This window comes from Pavona decussata, unplaced genomic scaffold, assembly GCF_977016875.1.
Source record: "Pavona decussata unplaced genomic scaffold, jaPavDecu1.1 SCAFFOLD_187, whole genome shotgun sequence".
Lineage (NCBI taxonomy): Eukaryota > Metazoa > Cnidaria > Anthozoa > Scleractinia > Agariciidae > Pavona > Pavona decussata.
In genome coordinates this window covers 632,062-647,894 of record NW_028145596.1, presented here as the reverse complement: position 1 = coordinate 647,894, position 15,833 = coordinate 632,062, and the positions used below count along the sequence as shown (strand labels likewise).

General features: G+C 38.2%; 1 protein-coding gene and 1 pseudogene across 2 annotated transcripts in view; both read left to right on the top strand.

Annotated features, from left to right (window-relative positions):
- The first annotated feature begins 7,863 nt into the window (after positions 1 to 7,863).
- Positions 7,864 to 15,833, top strand: part of LOC146462475 (death domain-containing ATP nucleosidase-like) — a 33,461-nt gene continuing 25,491 nt past the window's right edge. Inside the window, exon 1 of the mRNA XM_085085606.1 lies at positions 7,864 to 7,887. The gene's annotated coding sequence lies outside the window, so the exon portion shown is untranslated. The remainder of the gene's footprint in view (positions 7,888 to 15,833) is intronic.
- Positions 7,883 to 15,833, top strand: part of LOC146462473 (uncharacterized) — a 73,600-nt pseudogene continuing 65,649 nt past the window's right edge. Inside the window, exons 1-3 of the transcript XR_014857119.1 lie at positions 7,883 to 8,015; positions 8,792 to 9,466; positions 10,450 to 10,638. The product of XR_014857119.1 is annotated as an uncharacterized LOC146462473 (transcript). The remainder of the gene's footprint in view (positions 8,016 to 8,791; positions 9,467 to 10,449; positions 10,639 to 15,833) is intronic.

Here is a 15,833-nt window from a genome sequence, read left to right as displayed (position 1 = left end):
AAAAGGCGCTATTTTTCTCGAAACTGAAGTTAGAATCGTATCTAATGGAAATATTTTTCAGTGCTTCGTCGGGAACATGCAAAAAAGCAGCCTTGAGTTTTCGCCTTGGATCGAGTAAGTGAAATCAATCGAGCATAGAAGGCAACATATGCTACAACATATCAGGATTGACTTTGCATTTGATCGTCCAAATGTAAATATTCATTCTTAGTCGTTTAAAAAGCTGCTGTAAAATGTTGTACAGGACTGATGAACGGAGAAAAAACACGTGAAACCATGAAACCTGTGAGTTAAAGATTGAACGACACGCAGTAAAGAAAGATTCAATTGTCCCGAGTTTTAAGCGCGGTAAGTGTGCCCGCTATAACTGATTATTGAACCACATCTTTAATTTACTAGAATAAAAGATTTTTTACTCCATTAGTGTTACAGATATTTTGGACCATTCGAATGAGATTTATATGCAGTTTCGATGTTTTTGTTGTTCAATTTTACTCTAATGAATAATGTTTGGACAGTTAAGCCATCACCCATCACCGATCATACTAGCCTCCCACGCAGACGTTCTTAGGGGGTTCGTCACGCGTTCCTGCCCCACGGCAGGAACGCGTGACGAACCCCCTAAGAACGTCTGCGTGGGAGGCTACGATCATACGTGATCACGCCAATCACGGTCACTGGAGTGATCACACCGTGATCACGGGTGTGATCACACAATCACGCCTTGCTGAAGGCGTGATCAAGGTGAAAGGAGTGATCACGCCCGTGATCACGGGCGTGATCTGTGATCACGCTGTGATCACAAAATATTTGTACTGGGGGATATACCTAAAGCTTTCGCCAATAAAGACTTGCCATATATCGTGAGATCTCTTGAGAGCCACGAGTTCAATTTTGTTTTCATTTTCTTTATCTTTGCGTGAAAGTTTTCTTTAGTACATTTATATGTATTGTAGGATAGATGTACTCCAAGAACTTTAATGGGTTCTTTTGTTGTCTTCAAGTCAAGTACTTTTAAACTACTATCTTTCATGGAACCCATCCACATAGCTTTTGTTTTCTTCTTATTTAATTTTAAACCTGAAATATTTCCAAAACGATCCAAGATCCGTAAATAAGGTTTGAGTGATTCAACATTTTCCGTTACTGTAGTGGTATCGTCAGCAAACTGTGAAATTTTGACCTCCTGGCCGTCTGCGAGGGAAATGCCTCTTTAATCTGGATCTTGGCGTATTTTTACTGCTAGCAATTCCACATTGAGGATGAATAAAAGAGGACTTAGAGGACAACCTTGACGGACTCCTCTTGATATATTTAAATACGTTGTCAAAAACCCACCATTCATAACTGCACTTTGTACACCGTTATAAAGAATTGAGATCCATTTTTTCACAATTGGGCCAAAATTGGAAGCGTTCAAAGCTTTAGTAATGAAATCCCATTCAAGGCTATCAAAAGCCTTTTCGAAGTCTATAAAGAGAAGCAATCCCGAAGTCTTTTTAGCTTCTAGATATTCCATTATATCACCGACTTAAAAGTCTTATGTTTTGGCCTATGTATCTTCCCTTGACAAATCCGGTTTGATCTGAATTAATTAATTTTGGAAGGCATTTTTCTATTCTTTTTGCCAAAGCTTTAGTCAAAATTTTATAATCGATGTTAAGTAAAGATATTGGACGCCAATTAGAGAGTTCAGTCAGGTCGCCGTCGGCTTTTGGTATTAAAGTTATTATCGGCCTCTCCTTTGAGAAATAGATAGGGACCCGCTTTGAAATAAAGGCTGCATTATAAGAATTTAGCAGATCTCTCCAAATGAGATCATAAAAGGACTCATAAAATTCTTTAGTGAATCCATCTTCACCTAGAGTTTATTTGTCCGAGAAAGAGCTCACCGCCTCTTTTAATTCCTCATATGTAAAATCGTTTTCTAATGAATCTCGTTCCTCAGTATTCAATTGAGGGATTTCAGTACCCTCGACAAATGAGTCAAAGCTCTCGTTTTCACCTTGAAGTTCGCTATTAAGATTTTTTTTGGATGTATACATATTACTATAAAATTTTTCAAGTTCTTTCTCAATCTGTTTTAATATGATTGCTGGTTTCTTCTAACAGTTACAGACCCAACAAGATCTCTCACACCAACATAAACGTCACGCCAGAAGCCACAGCTTCGAAATGCCTCTACTCTCCAAATGCCTCACATGTCCTGCTCTGCAGGGACGTCGAATCTAATACTGGCCCCAATGTATCTCTGACCTTCCTCCTTCTACCAAAGAGCTCTTCAATAAAGCCAAAAAAAGCAAACTGGCCGTGACGCATATATGAATAAATAGATAATTAATTTTTCGCTTTCTCTAAGCGTGAGCTTGGGACGCCTGTGGGTCTACAAGAGATCCGGCACCCCTCATCGGGTTGTCGCTGTGGAATTGCAGATTTTATTTTATCAGACTGAATAATCGTTGCGATCTCAGTCTAGTTGTTAAATTTTTAGATACAAAAACTTTTGAAAATAATCGTAACAATGATAAAAGCTCAGGTTTGAGGATGGAGAAGAGGAGGGGCTAGCCTGCGAGCAAGCTCTCTTGGGGGTGGGGGCCCCCCACCCCCAGTAGAGCTTGCTCGCCAGCTAGGGAGGGGCGGCTCTCCGACCCTCCGGATCCACTGGCCACAGATGGCAGCTGTCAACAGTAACCTCATTCAGCGGTTTCTCGCTGAATAATGTATCCCACAAAGCCCAGAAAAACATGGCGGATCCATCTGCTATGTTTTTTTTATTCCCACTAGCCTGCGTTGCATTCCACAAGGAGAAAAAAGTATGACTTGTCTGTTCTTTTTGCTTCAAAATTAATTGCAGTTGATTTAGAAAAAATTTATGGATATTTTAGTCTTTTTAGTGGGTATTTCAGTTATTTAGAACTTTTTTTCCGCAGGCAACTTTCGTGATCATTGGCCATATGGCGTGACTCGACTGGCAACGTTTTAGATGACCTCTAAGGGCAGTTATGTGCCGTTTCGCATGATCGCTTGTAAACAATGACCCTTTCAGTTTAAGACTTCGAAATAACACACTTTCAGTTTACGTAGTTTGGGAGCGGCTCTCGAAAACCTCGCTGCACAGCAGCTCCGAAAAAATATCTTCGCGGCCACTAGGTGGCCTAGCTCCGGGGTAACGAGTCAAATCAGTTCATTTAATGTGTGTTTTTGACGAATTTCCCCTTGTTCGATTTGGTGGTTTAATACATGTACGCAGTCATCAGGGTTTGTCAGTCTCTGTTTGTCTTCTTGCATCGAACAGTTTTCATGTTCTTTTCAATGTTTGCGTTTCAGTTCTTATAATCACCAGAGAAGGGTTTTGGTCTCACTTTTTGGTTGAATTCGAAATGACGTGCCACTGTTGAAGATCTCAGCACCACGATTGAAAAGCAAAGGTAAGCTTAATTGTGAATTCTCGTGACTGATTCATGTACTAGTCTGGGGATGCACAATCTGCGAGCCAGCAAGGCATGCCTCGCTGGCTCGCATATTGTATACACTCTACTAGTCTCAGCTGTTTCAACTGGAAAACAATTTTCAGTTTGTAAGCTCACCTTTATATTACCAATTAAATTGTTATCTTAATCACCATTTAATATTCGTTCAGAATTATCCTGAAGGAATATTGTTTTTGGCGTAGAGATTTCTTGCAACAGAATCTGCCTGCTTTGAAAAGAACTTTTGAGATAAATTATTTGCCTACATGGACATTCGCCTTCAACAAACTCACCCACACGGAAGATGACACTTTTATTACACGCGTAAAGAATAAAATATAGTCATAACTGCATTTGTGTTTTAAAAATGAGTTACAAGTTGTGGAAGGCTCTTGTTATTTACATTTGTAGGCCACCATTTTGGACAAACACAGAGAAGGCAAGTTAGCTTCCCTTTGGACGAGTTTGTTGTGGGCGAGTTGGCATGTGAGCAAACCAGTTACTGGTTGCCTGTTCAGAACTAAAGAGAAACCTCTTCTAACAAGAGACAAAGAAAGTGAAATTAGATGTCAACATTATGCTAAAACAGGTAAGATTTTAAACTCTGATTTACACCTTTTGCTCCCATTTGCATCTCATTTCAGCTGTCATTTGCCTCTTTGATGTATTAAATTCAGATATTTCTGGAATGGTAATCCTTCAGTTATACAGGTCTTAAGACGATAGCATTTTAATCTGGGACTGTTTCATACTGAAGGTAATGGTCTTAGGGAAAAGTTTTAAAATTTGTGCTTCAAACTATCTCCTTTGTTGGACCTTGAACATCACATGCATGATGTGTGGATCCGAATTTGCATGAAGTGCAGACAATCTTTGTAACATTGTCTGTCATCTTATATTTTACGGTACGTCTGGGAAAAACCCACCCAGACACACAAGACTTGGTTGATCAATCTGTTCTCAAAACAATTTTATTCTTAGCAAGATACAGAAGTATTAATTCTCAATCGGTAGTAGAACAGATTGTTAGTCAGATCTCATCAGATTCGCGGTCTAAAATCTCTTAGGCAAGGTACACAATCTTTCGCGTTAGGTTGTTGATCCTTTTTGGCTGTTTGGAACAATTTCCTTCATGTACTGTATTTATTCAATAATTGAATAAATACAGTTATTAATTATTAATAACTGTCCAACTTCAAATAAGCACCCATCATGAATAAGTGCCCACCCTGAAAGCCCAAAAAGTTAATAAGCGCCCACCCTGTAGCAGCCGAACATGAAGTAAGAGAACCAAAATCAACCAAAATTGGTTTAAGATACAGTAGTTACAGTAACTGTGCAAAAGTAATGAGAGCGATTCAAGGCATTTCTTTACTTTTCGACGAAAACAATCAATTTTTTAAATGAAAGAAATATCGCCGAACTTTTGACAAATTTTTGAAAGCGCTATTGTCTCAACACTTTCGAAATTTCGAAATTGTATGCGAATGTTTCAGCGAAAATTCGGACGACAATTCAAGAAAATTCGCGAAATTGCGAAGGAAATGTTTCGAAATTTCAAAGAATGCTTTAATTTTTCGAAGCGTTTTTCAAAGTTTTGAAAAGTGCAGCGAATTTTTGAGGCTAAGCTAAGTAAGAAGGCTTTTGCTTCCTTCGATCAACCCTTTGCGTAAACAATTCTATGAGACAGCGAGGCATCATGGTATCGTGACGTTATCATGGCAACGGATTTTGTTTAAATGTCATCTTCAGTGATTTGTAATCACACTGTTTACAGTAATCATGCTAAAGGTTTCACCTTGCGCTTGAAAGCGAATCCAGTCTGTTTACGAAAATGGCTTGCAGCCGCTAGCCATATAAAAAAAATTAAGAAATGAAGGTTTTTTAATTTCGTCAGCTATCAGAGCGTGGCGAGAATTGTTAAGAAGATCAAATGTACCGGTTCCGTTGACAACCTCCTGAAGTCCGGTTGGCCTAGAAAGCTGAACGAAAAATTTGTATGCATAATCAAGATCATGGAGTTTACAATCCCGCTTGTTGTAATTACGATTCAGTCCTTGAAGGTTGGTCTTGTTTAAAAACAAACAAGCGATTACTCTACTGAAGCAGAGTGCGGGTTAAATCTCTCTAGCTTATTTTTAAACGCTCTTCAGTTGTGGTGTTAATAAATAAACAAAGCGCGTTTAGTTCCGAGTAATATACTGCAATTATAATCTACAGTGTATTTTTAATGACAGTTTGCTGCTTCGAAAATTTGAAGAAACAAAAGTTCATTTCTTCTAAATTTTGAAAGCAAGGAAAGTTCGCTACTTTGAAATTTCGAAAGAATTCGCATCATTCCGCCGCATTTTCCTCGAAATATCGCATTGAGCGACGTGAAATACCATACGAAATTTCGCCGACATATCGTCGAAAATTCACAAGAACAATAGACAAAATTCGTCGAAATTCGCTCTCATTACTTTTGCACAGTAAGTACTGTAAATGACCTTTTATATTTCTTATGTTAGATTTTGCACTTTGTTTTGTCTTGTCTTTTAGAAGGAAAATAAATTTGTTACCCCTTGTTTTGTTATTCTCTGAAAATGTCCTTGTTTACTGAAAATGTTGAGAAAATCATAAGCGCCCATCCTTGAATAAGTACCCACCCTCCCTTCTAACTCGAACAAAATTTGATTTTTCCTGGACTTGTCTCCAGTAATTTTATACTATATAACTCAAACTCAATTCGAACTCCCTACTAACTCAAACTATGTTTACTCTGCTTTGGCTAACATTTACCAACAGCTGTAGGGAGCAGCTCTTAAATAAGTTTTTGATAATGTGATTGTAATGTTTGCCAAACTACCTTAATTTCATGTAGATCTCATACATTGGAAAGCAAGACTAGAGAGAAACCTCTTCTAACAAGCAACAAAGAAGTGAAGTAAGACATCAGCAATGCTATTTTTAAAATAGGTAAGATTTAAAACTTTTAGTAGCACTATTTACTTCCCTTTACATCTCATTGCTTCTTTGATGGATTAATGAATTCAGTCTCAAGTTTAGTAGTGAGGCATCTATAGTGGAAAATTCGTGGGCCATTTACAAGGTTCTCCTCAAGTGCTCACAACCTACTAAAAAGCCAGCTGCTCTGAATTCTGAGCCTTTTTGTTTTCGGTGAAAAGGCTTACATGTATATGTACTTGGGGTGTGGGAAGAATGTGAGTTCCAGAGAACTTTGTGAGTTGTGAGTTAGAGTTGTGGGTTACGAGTTGCCAAACTAGAAAATGAAAATTTCTTGTCAAGATAACATTATATAAAAGTTAGGGATTGCAAAGACGTAAAACCACACATTTCAGAAAAAAAGTGATAACTCCTGGGAGGGTACTTTTGTCTTTGATAAAGTTCAGTTTTAAGATCTACTAAGTTGCACCCAGAGGGTTAACTTTTAGATAGGTTTTGTCCTTGTAGCCAGAACGTTAGTTTAGTCTTTATAAACACAAAACGCATGGGAAAAGATCACTGGCCAGTTACATGTAGTTTCTTTTTGATAGTTAATCCATGCATAATAAGTTTACTTTTATATGGTAGCATAAAATAACACAAAATAAAATAAAACAGTGCTTACCATTACACTCGAGATTGTCCTCCATGGTGTACCGTCGTGAGGGAAAAGGAGAAATTAACGTGCATCTACACATCACAACATTCTATCAGAGTTTCTTGGATTTTTCCATTCTTTCATTAAACCACAAGTAGCAACAGTGTTGGGTACTCCCATATTTTAAAGTGACAGAATGCTTACAAGTCTAAAGTTTTGAAAAGAACCCCTAAGAGTGGTCTACAGTACCGCTCAAAAGTAAGTTACCAGTCTCGTCTCGTTTCTCGCAAGACAAGACTCGCGTCTCTCGAGACGAGATTCTTACAAGTCTAAAGTTTTGAAAAGAACCCCTAAGAGTGGTCTACATGTACTTTTTTTGGCTGTGGGTTCTTACATAATTTAACCCCTAAAAGGTACCAAAAGAAAACTAATCAGATTCGTCCAATTTTTTTTCACTACGATCTGAGATAAAAAGCAATGACATAGATCCCTAACACTTCTTTTACCCAAAAAGGCTCTGGGTGCATAAGCAGATATAAAACTGGACTCCATAAAAGATGAGATTTTCCATAGGGGGGGGGGGGGGGGATGTTTGATTTTACATCTTTGCAATCCCTAGAAATAATCATCTTCACTTGATTTTCTAGGCTTGAAAAAGTCTCGCAACTCCATCTCGCAACTCAGAGTCAATTGAATTCACGTTATGGCTGTGTTTGAGTGCTTTTTACTGCATGACAACATTTTAAAATCCCACAATAATTTTTAAAAGTATGGAGGTAATAATAATTGGAAGTTTATTTTCAATACTTACAGACAGGGCATCTGAGAAGCACTGTAGGAGAGCCTGGATGATCCTAGACTGAGAGCTTAAAGATTGATTACATGGACCCTGAGAGTGGGAGTATTGAGGGAAGGTTTTAGAACAATGGAAGGCAATGATGACAGCTTGGAAGACATAAGGGGTAACTACATATAAAGTTAATCAATGATATTTTTCTGCGTGACAACAGAACTACAATCTTGAGCAAAACCAGTTGAGAAAAATGTGAATTGTGTGCATAAATTTCAATTTCCCTTAAGAAGAACACTACTGTGAAAATTTCCAAAGATTTCACAGCAGGAAATTGAAAAAAATAGGTCAAAGCCTAATACACATTGACAATCGCCTGTGTTTGAGTAGTTTTAACTCAAGAACTAAAAGGCATTATTAGTTATTTTACCAGCGAGGGTTAGAAGAACGTAGTTTTGTTCTTTTGTTGTTTTGTTCTGAACGTTACATTTTGGAGGACTTCAATTAATTGGTACAGTGTAGAAGGAAAACTGGGTTTTCATACCGTATTACTTGTTTTTAGTAAATGATAACCCTATATGGAATCATCTTATTTAATATTGGCTAGATCAACTGTTAATAAAGACAGTGGACAACTCATGATTACCAAAAGCCATATAATTTATCTGAAACTAATAATTAACATACATGTAATCTCATGGTCTTACTGATTTCCTGCCAAAACACAGAAAACAAACTACTTAATTTGCTAAGATCATGTGGGAGATTAAATGCCTGAGGTATACATGACGTCTACTCAAAACTTTATTTTTGTGCGACAGAAAAATTGTATACAGTATTTTTGTTAATAATTTTTGAATGAACTTTTGCTTTCTGTATAGTGAAACTAATTGAATAAATCAAAATGTATGTTTTTACTTTCTCTACTTTTTGCTTGCTCTCCATTAGGTGCTAAAAGAAAGCGGAAGAAAAGCTCTTTACTGCAGTCTGAAGACAGCCCTCCACAACTCAGTATTAAGCTTCCAAAGACAAGTGAGCTTCCAAATACCAGTGAAGAATGGAGTGATGCTGAACTACCAATTGATGTTCTGCTACTGATGGTGCAGGACTGTGAGTTCTTAAGCTGTTTCCATTACCTTGATAAACCCTTCAGGAGTTGGCACAAAGAGATTGGTTATGTGTACTTTGGGTCAACTGGAAGCGTTGACCAGGAGAAGCTGAAGATCGCATTAATAAAATGCTCCAAAGGGTCGGCAGAGCCAGGTGGTTCTTCAACAGCTGTAAAGAATGCAGTCAAGGTCCTGCGTCCCAAGGCTGTATTTTCAGTGGGTACCTGCAGTGGCTTAAGTCCTGATAAAGCCAAACTAGGAGATGTCATTGTATCTTCCAAGCTAACAACACCTTCCGGCTTCAAAACACCTGTGGGTAGAAATATTGGTCAGCTTATCAGGCATATTGTCGATGGCTGGGTTGCTCCTTTGGAAAACCCAGATGAGCGAGAAGTGAGAGTGCATCGTGATGGTGATATTCTGAGCCAGCGACTGGCACCCAGGTCTGGTTGGAGGCATGAGGATGTCATTCAGCTTCATCCTGAAGCTATTGCTATTGAATCAGAGGGTGAAGGTAAGTGTTTTAAGAAATTGTTTGCATCCTTTGTCTATCAATTTGTGTATTACATGTACAAAGTAAAAAAAGGTCTAAGCAACAGTAACTGAATTTAAGGACGCTGCTAACTTTTGTTACAGCCCATACATGTACGTTTTGTGCATCTTGAGATACTCAGGTTCTCCTTATGGGTGGTGCCTAGTACTGCAGAGATATTTCTGCATGGTTTTAAACTATGCAGAGAAAGCAGAACTTAGCAAGTGATTTTGCCAATGAATGGTATTCAAAAAGAAAATTGGGGTTAGCATGTGCATTTTTTCAGAGATTTATGTAATAAAGCTTCAATTTGGAAAAAAAAAACGCCATACATGTACATTGCTTTGTATTTGTATTTTTTGCTTTTTAGAATAATTGTTGCTTAATTTTCTCTAAAGAATGCCTTTCTACCCCCAATTATCTTTCTGGATTCCAGTAGCCTGTATTAAGATCTGCTTTTCCCGCATAGTCATATACATATACTTTTGTATCAGGAAGCACCATCCTTAAGAATGCTTAGAGTGTATCTTAGACAGTCTATACTGTGCTTAGATGCATCGACTTACTCTTTATTCTTAACACTGTACAGCTATCACCTATTGGCTAGCTCCAACCTTTCCTTTGTAGCGTAATAATTCATATTACACTTGTGAGGTTACAATAGTTAGAGTTGAATGCAAAAAAAAGAACATTTAATCTTGTAATATTTTATAAGCGCTAGCCAGATTTTCAAACTCAATTTGTTGACTACACAATGTGAGTTTGTACTATCCAGTAGTCATGAAGCATGACATAGGAGGGGGTAGGGGTGGAGCAAGCATATTACTAGAATATTCGAACACTGTTCACCCACCCTCCCTCCCCCACAACTATACCTAACTAGAGTGTATGCTAACCACTTGCCTGAAATCATGAATGTTTTTAGAGCGCATCAATTGTTCAAATTATCTGTTTTCCTATTTCAGGTCTTTATGCAGCAGCCTATGATGACAAGGTAGAATGGGTGATAGTAAAAGGTGTGGCCAGTTTTGGAGATCCAACTCAGCCTTCAAGTGGTGACTGGATGGCTTTTGCAAGTACCATGGCAGCCTCTGTTGTGGCAAACATTCTTAACGATCCTCGTGTTTTCCAAGGATGGCTGCACTATAGCCAAGGTAAATGTCATCACTGGAAAAGCTGGCTGAAGGACATGATCAATTGAGTCTGGCCTTAAAAATAATCTGTCTTAGCTCTTCTTGCCTGTTGTTTTTAATAATGTTCATGTAGCTTGTAATTATTATTATTATGGTTATTATATATTATATATATGGTTATATACTTGGTTATCATTTTATTGAATGAACATTTGATGGTTTTGTCTCAAAGGAAAGAGTGAATTTTAAATGTGGCTAAATGTAATTATTTTAGGCAAGGTTAAAGTCAAGACAATGCCTGTCAGTGGTTGCCTTTCATCGCGGCTCAGGGGTGATCTTTGACCTCTCTGCTGGGGGTGCTTCATGGTTCTCTTTCCATTTGCTTGCTTGCTGGCCTGTGAGAAAGGCCATTTTACTTGCTTTATTTTCAAGCCTTTTTCCCTCTCTGCCCTCCCTTGGTAAGGACAGTATTCCACCGATTGGGTTCAGTGTGATGGTGCCTTTGGTGGTGGCATCTCGCAGGGTTGCCATAAACTTCCTTCCCCATGCTGCCTGGCTCCACCAACCTTTTAGGCACCAGCTCCTGAGCTCATCAAATAATTGATGAGTTTAATTGCTCAAGACCCTCACTCTTTACCTAAGGACAAACCAGAGGGGACACGGCCATTAATATTAAGGGTCTTCTGTTATAAGTAAAAGTCAATGCCTTGTCCAACTTTAAAGCCACGGAACAAAATAGATGAGGCTACCAACAGTGGCAGTGACTATACTGCCTGGGTTGCTCAACATCTTTTAGTCAGATTGAACAAAACGTCATGTCCACTTGCACTGGAACTCTAACGTGGCATTGTGATTACAGACCGTCTCAAATGTTTGCTCATCTCATTTTATTCGGTAGAGTGCAAGTCTGATTGGACTGAATTGTAATTGTGCTTCAAGTGTAAACTGAAAAAAACACTTTGAATCCACACATGCACCGTTGTTACAACAACTAAAACAATTGCAGAAAAAGGCACAAGAAATCTGGTCACTTGAAATTTTTTTGTGACAAAAGCTCAGAGTTGCTGCCTCAACTATCCTTGGGTGGCTGCTTGAAGCACACTAATTTAAAGCAATAATTCAGGAAATTATGCCAAACTTTGAAGCACATATTTACTTGTGTATAGTCTTGGTGTAAACAAGGAGAAAGAGTTGTGTCACCCTCTCCCAAATGAACAGGCTGTGGTATTGTTAATATGGAATTAACAGCATGTACAGTGTATAGTTGTTGCAGAGTCTTTCTATACAGCATATCTTATCAGTTTCATCTCTAGCCAATAAACCATACACATGCGTGTGGTCTGTGTTTTTATTTTTAATTGAAAATATGATCAAATTACAGTTGATCCTTTTGGCTGAAAAGGATATCATGCAAAAAATTTACCAAGTTGCGTTGAATGTTGATCCTCAGGTGACATCAGCGAGCATATGAGCACTGAAATGGAAAAGTTGAATATTCTCCATAGCACAAGAAGAAAGGAAAATGAACAAACAAGAAAAAGAAAGAGAAAAGGAAGCGAGGATCAAGGTCAGTCCCAGATAGCTGCGTAAAAATCTGATCTAAAACCCCATTCACACGAACAAAACATGTTTAATTAAACCAGGTTTAACAAACTGAAAATTGGTAACAGAAAGCTGAACCATTGGCTTGGACATAGGATTCAAGTAATCTTTAACTTATGCTCTCATTTGTGCAAAATCTGTAGTCGACAAAAATCCGAAAGCGGCTTTAATGAAAGAAACAATTTTAAACTGTGTTTGACTAATCAGCTTTTAAACGTGTTGAAGCCTTGGTGTGAATGGGGCATAAGAATATGATTCATGAACTGAGTGGTGAAAAAATGTCCTCAAACAATCTGTTGACAGTTGGTTTGGAAAGAATTATTGGCAGCAATTTCAGGGGTTTCATTAAGAACGGTGCATACTAAAACAGAAGTATTTTGGAGCATTTTTTTACTATGCGGGAAAAGCAGATCTTAGCTAGGGCTATTGGAATCCAAAAAGAAGGCTGAGGGTAACCACGCATTTTTAAGAGACAATGAAGAATAATTCAAAAAAATGCTAAAATACAAAGAGATGTATGGCATTTTATTCCAAATTGAAGCTTTGTTACATGTATCTCTGAAAAAATGCATGGCTATCCCCAATTTTCTTTTTAAATACCAATTATTGGCAAAAGCTCTTGCTAAGATCTGCTTTCTCCGCATAGTTTCAAACCGCGCTAAAATATCCCTGTATTACACCTTTTGCTGTTCATTATGAGAAAATACGCATCCATTTGCGTAAAATGGCGACCAATTGCGCGAAGATACATTCATTAGCGCCAAACGACGAACATTTGCGCTTAACTCAGATTCAATAACGATTTTTGCATTTTAATCAACATTCAAAAACACTTTTGGGCATTCTTATGCGTCATTCGACATACAAAAGAGAAAAATATACTTTTATTTGCGCTAATATTCAAGTCATTAACACCATCTTGAAAGTCAATAGAGGTAATAGACAAACATTAACGTGCATAAATCATTTATTAACATTTTTACCACACTGTTTGAAATTCAATAGCATTCCTGGACGGCGTTAGTGTGGATAAGACAAATATTAATGCGCTTGTACAAACAATTGAGCGATCTTTAGATTCAATATACAAAAATCGATTTTCAATTGAATAGTACAATTTCAAAAAATTATTTTATTCTCAATTTTAGTTTACCCTTCAATAAGCTCTCTATTAAAACATCTTGGCAGATAGGTCTGCATGAAGCGTTACCATTGCGCACTTTTAGCTGCGGTCACAGTGTCGATGTTTCTGTGCAGAGCTTCAGCAGCAGTTGTTGTGTTCGAAACTCCTCCAGTGGGATTCCTCGTACTCTAGCCTCGTCTCTGTTATCCATACGTCTTTGAATTTCCGGACGTGAGATGTCAGCCTTGATTGCTACTTTCAGACAGCAAAAAGTCTGGTAAATTAGGTTTTGTTCAATTGAAAATCGATTTTTGTATATTGAATCTAAAGATCGCTCAATTGTTTGTACAAGCGCATTAATATTTGTCTTATCCACACTAACGCCGTCCAGGAATGCTATTGAATTTCAATACAAACAGTGTGATAAAAATGTTAATAAATGATTTATGCACGTTAATGTTTGTCTATTACCTCTATTGACTTTCAGGATGGTGTTAATGACTTGAATATTAGCGCAAATAAAAGTATATTTTTCTCTTTTGTATGTCGAATGACGCATAAGAATGCCCAAAAGTGTTTTTGAATGTTGATTAAAATGCAAAAATCGTTATTGAATCTGAGTTAAGCGCAAATGTTCGTCGTTTGGCGCTAATGAATGTATCTTCGCGCAATTGGTCGCCATTTTACGCAAATGGATGCGTATTTTCTCATAATGAACAGCAAAAGGTGTAGTAGGCACCACCCACAGGAAACCCGAGTATCTCGAGGTACGCAGAACGTATGCGCAGTAAAAAAAATTAGGCACCGTCCTTAAGATCTTGCCTAGTCGGGCAAGAGGCTATTGCACCTGGGCAGGATACATGTACATGTAGTTAACTTGGATATGATCTTTATTGAAAACATTGCTTGAGAGGTTAAAAGTAACTGGGCAAAGTTGTGTTCACGGACGGTCAATTTGCGCGGTGGCTTGCCCTTAATGAAACCCCAACAATTTATGAAATGATGATTGTTATGCCACAGGTTCTGCTTTTGAGTTGCAACCAAAGAATTGTCTCTTGCAGAAGTTAACTTCAGAACGAAAAGGAAGTGGCACTTTTTTGTCTTCTTTACAAAATTGCCATAACATTATTATCTTTATTGAGGCTGTGGCTGTGAGAGTTACTGTATTAGTAAAAACCATCTCCCAGATTGTGTTAATCATTGAATTTAATTTTTTTTTCGGAGGGGGCTACAGTTTACCACTATAAATTAGTAAACTGTATTTTGTTCTAAAAGCGATACCAGAACAGAAAAGGAAACTGTGGGTTTGTGAAATAGAAAATCACGATCAGATTTTTATCCCCAGTATATTCAGCTACGCAAAGTTTTCGAGACACACAAATTAGCTGATGTAATGTACATTTTCTTTTCCTCAATCCAGATTATTTGCAACTTCAAGCAGCCGTACAAAAGATAAAGGACGATATCATAGCAGACACGGAGCGGCTTCCAGAACTTCAACAACCCTTCAGAACTAATCCAGGTGAAGGCCCAGAAGCTAAAGATCTGAGTACGGACCAAATATATGTAAATGCAGTGATTCACGAAGGCAGAGTGAACTATGACTTTCCCACAGATAGATGGGAACAACTTAAAGTGTACCCCGCACCCAATGCGAGTCAGTCCAAGTCTGTAAGGCTAGAAGACATCTTTGATGCTTACCGCAACAATGTTCTCGTTGTTGGTCGTCCAGGCATTGGCAAAACAATGCTATCTACCAAGCTTCTTCGAATGTGGGCATCTGGTAACCCCAAGATGAAAAAGCATTTTGACATGGCCTTCCTTTTGAAATTCAGGCATTTAAACTCGGAAACAAACCTCAATCTTTATGAGTTGTTGGATCGCGCAGAAACAGTAGGACGTTTGGATGACGAGGTTTGGAGCTATATTAAAGAGAACCCCACCAAAGTACTTTTGATTTTCGATGGAATTGATGAATCCGACGTACCCCAAGATGACTCTTATTACAAGAACACTGGGGAGGCGAAAATGCCCCTCCACTGTCTCTACAGCAAACTAGTGTCAGGAAAACTTCTCCGTGGTTCTTCGGTGATAACGACAACAAGACCAACTGCTGTGGAATGTGTTAGAAACCTTAAATTCAAAAGGACAGTTGAAATTCTTGGATTTACATCTGAGCGAATTGAGGACTATGTGGAGAAGTTTACAGAAGGTGACCACGTCGCGAAAGAAACAATATGGCAGCACATCAGCACAAACATCAATCTCTTTTCACTGTGCTATATCCCCGTGAATTGTTTTATCATATGTCATTGCTTGCTACACTTGATCAGGATCTCTATCTTCGATGGAGGTCTGCAGCTCCCAACAAAGATGACCGAAATTTACAGCATGACGGTCAAGATTTTCTTCTATAAGCACAATCGTGATGACAAATACAGCTGCTCTAAAACCGACCTTGGGACGTACATGTACAAGCCATTTAAACAGC